Source organism: Hippocampus comes, unplaced genomic scaffold (assembly GCF_001891065.2).
Source record: "Hippocampus comes isolate QL1 unplaced genomic scaffold, H_comes_QL1_v1.1 scaffold119, whole genome shotgun sequence".
Taxonomy (NCBI): domain Eukaryota; kingdom Metazoa; phylum Chordata; class Actinopteri; order Syngnathiformes; family Syngnathidae; genus Hippocampus; species Hippocampus comes.
Window position 1 is genome coordinate 793,252 of NW_017805494.1, and position 7,605 is coordinate 800,856.

Consider the following 7,605-nt stretch of genomic DNA (forward strand, 5'->3'; position numbering starts at 1 on the left):
TCATCTTCAGCATGTTTAGTGCCCTTTTTGAAAGTAACCACGCCCCGACCAGGCCACGCCCCGGCCAGGCCACGCCCCGGCCAGGCCAGGCCACGCCCCGACCAGGCCACGCCCCCGGCCAGGCCACGCCTCTTCCGCTTTTTTCATCACTCGCCATTGCCATGTATGGTAGGGGGAAGGGAGGGATTTAGGGGGAAATGAGGAAAGACAAGATATGCATGTCAATGCGTATGTTGTTAATTTATATATTATTTTGTTGTGTGAGTGCACACTGCACACTAAGCGTCCTCGCAGTTTCACTTTCACAAAAAAAGTATTAAAAAAAAAAAGCAGGTTAATTTTAACCTATGGTGGTGCATCACTAAAAGTTGTTTGTGGTCAGCAGTCATAAAGTCAAATAACCCATCCTAATGACTGACGGATGCAGTGGATTTTGGATGGGGAGAAAGTTGCACATTCCTCTCCATCCAAAACGGTTGCTGTGCTCAATGTGTTTTGTGGTAAGCTGATTGTTTCAGCGAAGGAAATTGCAACCATCTGTGGATGGCTAATTGCTGAGCACTGACCTGATTGGCCTGCAGCTCAGGTGTATTCCTTTAAAAAGGGGTTGAGGCTGTCATTGAGGGCTGGTCAGCTGGGAGAGCTTTGAAGCCCGTGTGGTTTAATCTACTTATCTATGTCCAAATAAGATAAACTGGAAAATGTCCTCCCTGGATTGTGACTGAACCGACTTTTATTCCCTTCTCACATGGCCTGCTGTTACACATCAGAACACCTAATTTAAAAAAAAAAAAAAAAAAACAAAGGAAAATTTTCCCAAGCACTGTAAAATTTATTTTCATATCCACAGGGTTCGTACGGGTCCTTAAAGTTAATAAAAATCCATAAAAAGAGGTTGTAAAATTATGTTCAGAATTGTCCATAATTTTCAGGGAAATCTTCTAAAATCCATAAAAATTAACCTGCTGTGTTCATTTCATTTGTGTATGTCATTTTCCCCACCCTTCCAATTCATAGTTCTGTTGGAAAATGCAGGACCTGGTACCCGCTCTGCTTTTCCCGCCGTCTCCAATTGTTTTGTTTATTTGTTTGTTTTGTTTGTTTGTTTATTGAACATAAAAACATATACAGTAATAAATTGACAGAAAGTAAGGTAAGTAATAGTATAAAGGAAAGCGAAATCAGTCATCATTTAACACAATTATTATGTTCAAGGGAGTAGGAAGTAGTAAAAAACTTAGCTAGTCCTACCCCGTGTTATGTGTTTATATAGAAATTAGAGCTGTCAAACGATTAAAATAATTATTCTAATTAAAAATGCAACTGTCATAATTAACTCAAATTCACTAAAAATTAATCGTGATTACTCACACATTTTTTGTCGTTTCTGAATTTCCTTTTATATTTTTTTGTCCAGAGATGAAAGTCCTCCGTGCTCTCATCAACATGGAATCATGAATCAGTTTTCTATGTGCAAAATGCAAATATTTACTGAAATAACAATTCGCTTTTCAATTTTACATGAACATTTTTCACTTGGAGCAGTTATTCACACGTCTCACACAATATTACTGTCCATCAACAACAGTGAAAAAAACATTTTGTCACACAACAGCTGCTTTAACAGCTCTTTCTATGGAATCAAAACAGAGCAATATAACATTATAAAGTGCACATCTAAGGTAAACTAGTACTCAGCCTAAAGTGGATTTAAGCCATGGTTGCATACTTCGTTTTTCTCAAGTTTGCTTTGAACACAGCAGTCAGGCTGTGTTGATTCTGTTGGTCCTTCTTGCATGCAAGTCTCTTTCAGGTTTTGTGTAGACATCATTTCGGATGACAACACTTGGTTCGATGACAACACTGGAGACGTTTTATTTTCAGTGTGTTCGCTAGGTCGCTACCACTGCACCGCTGAACTTTCGACGTGCCTCAGAGCATCGTCTCTGTCAGACGAACACAGAGAAGCTCCACCCCCATTAGTTATATGGACACGGAACACGGTAACCTTCCACACAAAATAGTTCCAAACAAGTAACAATCACATCAGTGGCATACATCGAACTCAACAGAATACCTGCTCTTTATTCACCAGAGGCTCATCAACCGAAGGGGTGTTCACACGGCAACATTTGCTCCGGTGCTACGCTGGCGCTGCGCCGGTGGAGCGGTCACACGTGCAAATTTGCTCCGGGGTAGCCCTGGAAAACAACTTACACCGGAGCAAATTTGATCGACCTCAGGGAGGTGGTTTAAAAATTTCCTTTTTATCTAAAGTTTTGGATAGATTTGGATTTGATAATAATTTGATTCAAATAATACAAGCCCTCTATGACAATCCAATGGCAAGAATTAAAATTAATGGAGCTTTGTCTAATCCCTTTCGACTGGAACGAGGAACAAGACAGGGTTGTCCACTCAGTCCCGCTTTGTTTGCTATTTTTATTGAACCCCTGAGCCAGTGGATCACACAGGACGACAATATGAAAGGAATAGTGATGAATGGGGGAGAACAAGTTATCTCGTTGTTTGCTGATGACGTATTGGTGTATTTATCCAACCCCGAGTATTCTCTGGCTCGGCTAGTTGTTCTCTTGGAACATTATGGATCATTCTCAGGATACAAGCTTAGTATTCCAAAAACACAAATTCTCTGTTTCAAACATAGCCCCTCTGCAAGTGTGAGAAAAAAAAATACAATTTGAAATGGGAATCGGAATCAATTAGATACTGCACCGCTGAACTTTTGTTGTCATGTCACCGCCTCAGCGCACCCGTCACTGTTAGACGAACACAGAGAAGCTCCACCCGCTCTATTTATATGGACACGGAACACTGTAACCTTCCACACAAAATAGTTCCAAACAAGTAACAATCGCGTCAGTGGCATACATTGTATACCTGTATGATACAGGTAACTTTGGTCTTGTCAGTGGAGCAATCTGGCAACTTTTTAAAAGTAAACTTTCCATTCATAAACTCTTTAAGTATCCGTTTTCGGTGTCTCACGCTGCCGTGGCTGGCAAAACAAACGTGCGTGGACGTATGCAGCGCGCTTCTTGTTTTGTTTCTGGTTTATTTATAGAGCAACGTAACATCCGCTGTGATGTGTGCCGCGTTAATCTCGCGAGAAAAAAATTAATCCTGTTAAAATTCATGGAAATTAATGCCAATAAAAACGTGCTAAACTGACAGCTCTAATATAAATAGATCATTTTTATATCAATCAGAAACGAAAGAAAGAAAGAAAGAAGGAATTAGTTCCGACGATGATCACGTGATCACCTCGGGTCATTCCGGGTAACAACAATAGATCGATGCCATCCTGGGGCAGTGAATGGATGGTTTGGTTGCCGGCTCAGCAAACAATTACCGTATTTTCTGGAAAAATCTATTCATCGAATTTATCGATCTCAACAAGTGACAGACAAATATGTAGCGACGCCACTCGAGCGAAGCGTGCCTCAGCAGTCGATAGTCCGCTGCTCTCTGCTGTGTGTGCGTCAGCTAAGATTAGCTGTTGTCTCGGCTAGGCTAGCTTTTTGTTGTCGTAGATCAAAGTGTATTTGATTCGTGACATCGGTTGCGTCGGTGCTGATTGGTTGAAACCAAAAGACGTGCACGTGCGTACATGTTCGCGCGGACGCACACACAGCAGAGAGCAGCGGACTTCGACTGCTGAGGCACGCTTCGCTCGAGTGGCATCGCTACAAATATTCCGGGACAATGCTATTTTCAAGTGGCGTGGGTGGAGAAGCCGGAGTTCCATGATTGGGTTGGAAAAATTGCTGGCGATTATACGTCGGCCTACTGCCGAGTGTGCAAGAAGGGTATCTCCGTGAGAGGTAAAACTTGTCATAGCCTCCTGGTCAAATCAAATGCATTGAAGCACACAGCAAAACAGAAGAAAATTGATTGCCAAGAACTTGCAAAAGAGATTGAGGAGAAAACGAAGTCACTGTCTACTATTCCTTAATTGTCATATCAGTTTCCAGTGGCGGGCCGTGCATTTCAACCTTAGGCCTTCAGTGACGTCACATACATGAACACAATACTGTATAGGCTCGTCAAGCAGCACTTAATTTCAGGAGCATTTAAAACCATCAAGTATGCATTCACAATTAAGAGCAGGAAACTACATTTACAGATAGTCAAAACTAAAAAAGATGATTTTAAAAATACGAAATAAAATGCCACCCACATTACGCTGTGTGATCTTAAACAAGTCTGTCCAATAAATTGCGCAACGTCGCAGTTTCATATAAGACACCAAACAAACAATAACAAAACAAACTATTCTTTGAAAATAAAGTTAACATCATTTGCATTTTGAGAAGAGGCTATACAACAGCAAATAACTGAAAATGTTGAGCAGCTGAGATTTAACGAACTTTAGTGCACGAAGGTGACCACAATGCGCCATTATAAATTGCAGTGAGCAGTTTTTGATACATTTTTGTATCTTTGTCATTTTATTTCGTTACCATGAATTTAATACTAACGAAATAAAATGACAAGAAATGCAAAATAAAATTCATTGACTCACCAATGTAGTTCTCCACAGCGTCTGCTTATTTGAAAATAAAGTCGATCCTTTTTTCTCAGGAACATTTCAGTGGCTCTGTTGTACAGTTTTCAGGTCCATTAGCAAGTCCTTTTCTGTCGACATGGAAGCTAATGCTGAAAGCCGTTTTTGTCCGGTCGTGTTTCTGGTATAATTTTAATCTCCCTATATATTTTTTTTTTACTTTTTCATTGTGGAGCTCCGGCTCCCGGCGTGCCTGTTCACCGAGCTGCAGATCTATGCGAGTGTCCCCAAACGTTTTTAAACGCACCGGTCAGTTGCAAGCAAGAGGCATTCCCAGCAGTACAATTTGCAGCGTTTTAGCTAGCGCAGGAGTTGGGCGACCTCTTTGCACAATATCGAGCTTTTCGTGGAAGGCCCGTCTTGAAAATTGTGTGGAAAATAGTTGTGCAACCAGATCAGCGTCTTCTCCTTCGGCCATTTTGGGTTAAAATGCAGTGATAGCTCTAGCAGGCGCTAATCCAATCTTTTTTTTTTTTTTTTTTTAAAGAATCTTTATTGAACAAGTCCGGATACAATTCTCAGTAAACAGAAAAGGCGCTAATCCAATCACCGAACACGCATGGCCAGTCTCGACGTAAGGCCTTCTAGCTGGCCCTAGTACGCAGACGAGTCTCACTCGTGATCTGATTGGCTATTGCGACCTGACTGTGCCCGTTCATTTACAGCGCACAGGGGCCTGCTCTGTTTAATCTGAAGGCCGCGAGCAAGTTTAATTTACCTGGCAACACAAGCTAGCTGAAATATGATTGGTTAAAAACTCTACCATAATAAATAAGTTATTTATCGAGTGGCTTTCAATGTTACTTAAAATAACATTGAAAGCCACTTGACTAAGTGGAAATAATATGACGTAAAGAATACAGAGAATAATTTTGTTTACATATTTATGAACATAAAACAACATAAATTAATGTTATTCTCAGAAAAGTAAATTTACTTTTCTGAAAATGTTTAGGCCAGCAGAGAAGGCCTTGCTGGCCCTGAGGGTTCGCCACTATCAGTTTCATATTTGTCATTATAAAACATGTCTGATTATTGAAGGTGATATGAGGGAAAATAATAGGGTTGGACCATTTGGAATTTAGACTTCTGACATGCATTTCAGCTGTTCAGGTATACTGGTACTGCATACTGCTAAGATGGGCAATCAGTACTCTTGTTAGTGAAACCGGATTTTTCTAAACCCTGTCCAGGTGACCCATATGACCATTAGCTCTGTTCTTAGTGTTCTGTTTATTAAAATAAATTGAAGTTTGATATTTTCTAAATTAAAATTTTTCTTTGTGTACTTTATTTCAGAATGAATTCGAATTTTTTTTTTCATTTTCCTACCTGTTATACAGGTAGGAGAGTGAAAATTTGACATACAGTATGTCAAATAAAGGGTTAGCTGATTGCCCCTAAAAATAAAGATATGCCCTTCCTTTGGCAGCAATGATTTGAACACCAGCTCAGTGATATGTGGCTTTCTGTTCAGCCCGCGTATTCCTGAGCGGGCATTAATTCCACCGTGAATCCCCCGCCGAATGGAGAAAAGGTCCTTAAAATTGCTAAATTGGTCCTTAAAAGGCCCATAAATAAAAAGCAAGTGGAAGAGTGGGAACCCTGATCCACGAAGACTGTCTCTAATTTTCTCAAACCTGAGGTTCGTCAACACTTCCAGTCAAAGATTGCGACTAGTACGGCTTCCTTCCACCTCAAAAGTATCAAGTGTCATGCCAAAAGTTTAGCAAAAAAGCCACGACCTTTCGCCCCCCAGTAGGCAGCCGCAACTCCGCCGCCAAAACTACTTTCTAAACTGGGGCATAACTAAAACATATTCATCAAAGTTTTAGCCACCATCTTACACCTGTCAAACAAAGAGCTGAAGAAGTTTGGACAATCAAACCTTAGAATTGTGTACCGGATGAAAATCTTAAACTGAATCAAAGTCCATCTCCAAGTGGAGTTTGAAGATCTTGTTCCGAGTCTTTAATTCTAGATAAGGCAGGAGCCTCCCTATGGGAGACTCGACGAAGTACTGTTTGTGCTTGATTCTCCCCTTTTCTGTTGGATCAAAACACATAATATCGTCCATCATTGTTGTAGGGCCTTTTTAAGGCCTTTTTAACTTCTAAGTTGCAAGTATATAAAGTGTGATTTAGGACTATTGAATCTTTGGACTAGCTGGGCGAAAGAGGCAAATACATCATCTACAAAAAGTTCATATAGCCGTTTAATGCCGAAATTAGACTACAAATGAAAAGCTTTGTCAACTGTTCAACATATAATACAATTCGAGCATTAAAAAAAAAATTCCTAAATTGAGAGTATCCATAAAGAATGAGATATTAGCGGATTGTTTCAAAAAGCCTCCACTGTGATTTCATATCCAGTAAATATCCCTTACGAAAGGAAAATATATTTTCCAATATATTAACTGTAATATATTTTATATATTTTAATATATTGTCAATACATATATTTTACAATATATTATATATTGGCCATAATATATTGTTATATAGTGCAATATATTGCAAAATATACAAATGATTGCCGCTTTTCATATATTGCAATATATTGCGAAATAACTTACAATATATGCATTTATATAGTACAAAATATATGTAATTTTGTATTTATAAATAACTAATCATATATTGCAATTTATATTGGACAATATATTAGTGATATATGTAAAGATATATGATACAATGTATAAATATTATATGGGAATATATGTCACAACTACATACAGATACGTTTAATTAATATGATACAATACATTGTAAATACATGTGAATTATATGGAAACATTATAAAAATATATGAGCAATATTTTTAAATTAAACACAAAACACAAACTAATGGGTATATCAAAAGTCACCATATATTTTTCATCAGCTCAAAAACAAATTCTGACAGTGCAGAGGTAGAGGGGTAAATATTTTCAGTGCAACATTAAATGGTGAAGATTCTTAATAGAGGTTCTGCACCTTTTGCATCACTACAACACCCTTAACAAAATAACTGAG

At 38.9% G+C, this 7,605-nt stretch overlaps 1 protein-coding gene and 1 long non-coding RNA gene across 4 annotated transcripts in view; both read left to right on the plus strand.

Moving 5' to 3' along the window:
- Nucleotides 1–7,605, plus strand: part of hlcs (holocarboxylase synthetase (biotin-(proprionyl-CoA-carboxylase (ATP-hydrolysing)) ligase)) — a 53,634-nt gene that overhangs the window by 13,500 nt on the left and 32,529 nt on the right. The gene's annotated exons all lie outside the window — the stretch shown is intronic.
- On the plus strand, nt 940–3,960 carry LOC109519597 (uncharacterized). Its single transcript, XR_002168987.1, has 3 exons — nt 940–1,074; nt 2,169–2,170; nt 3,262–3,960. It is a non-coding gene; the product is annotated as an uncharacterized LOC109519597 (long non-coding RNA).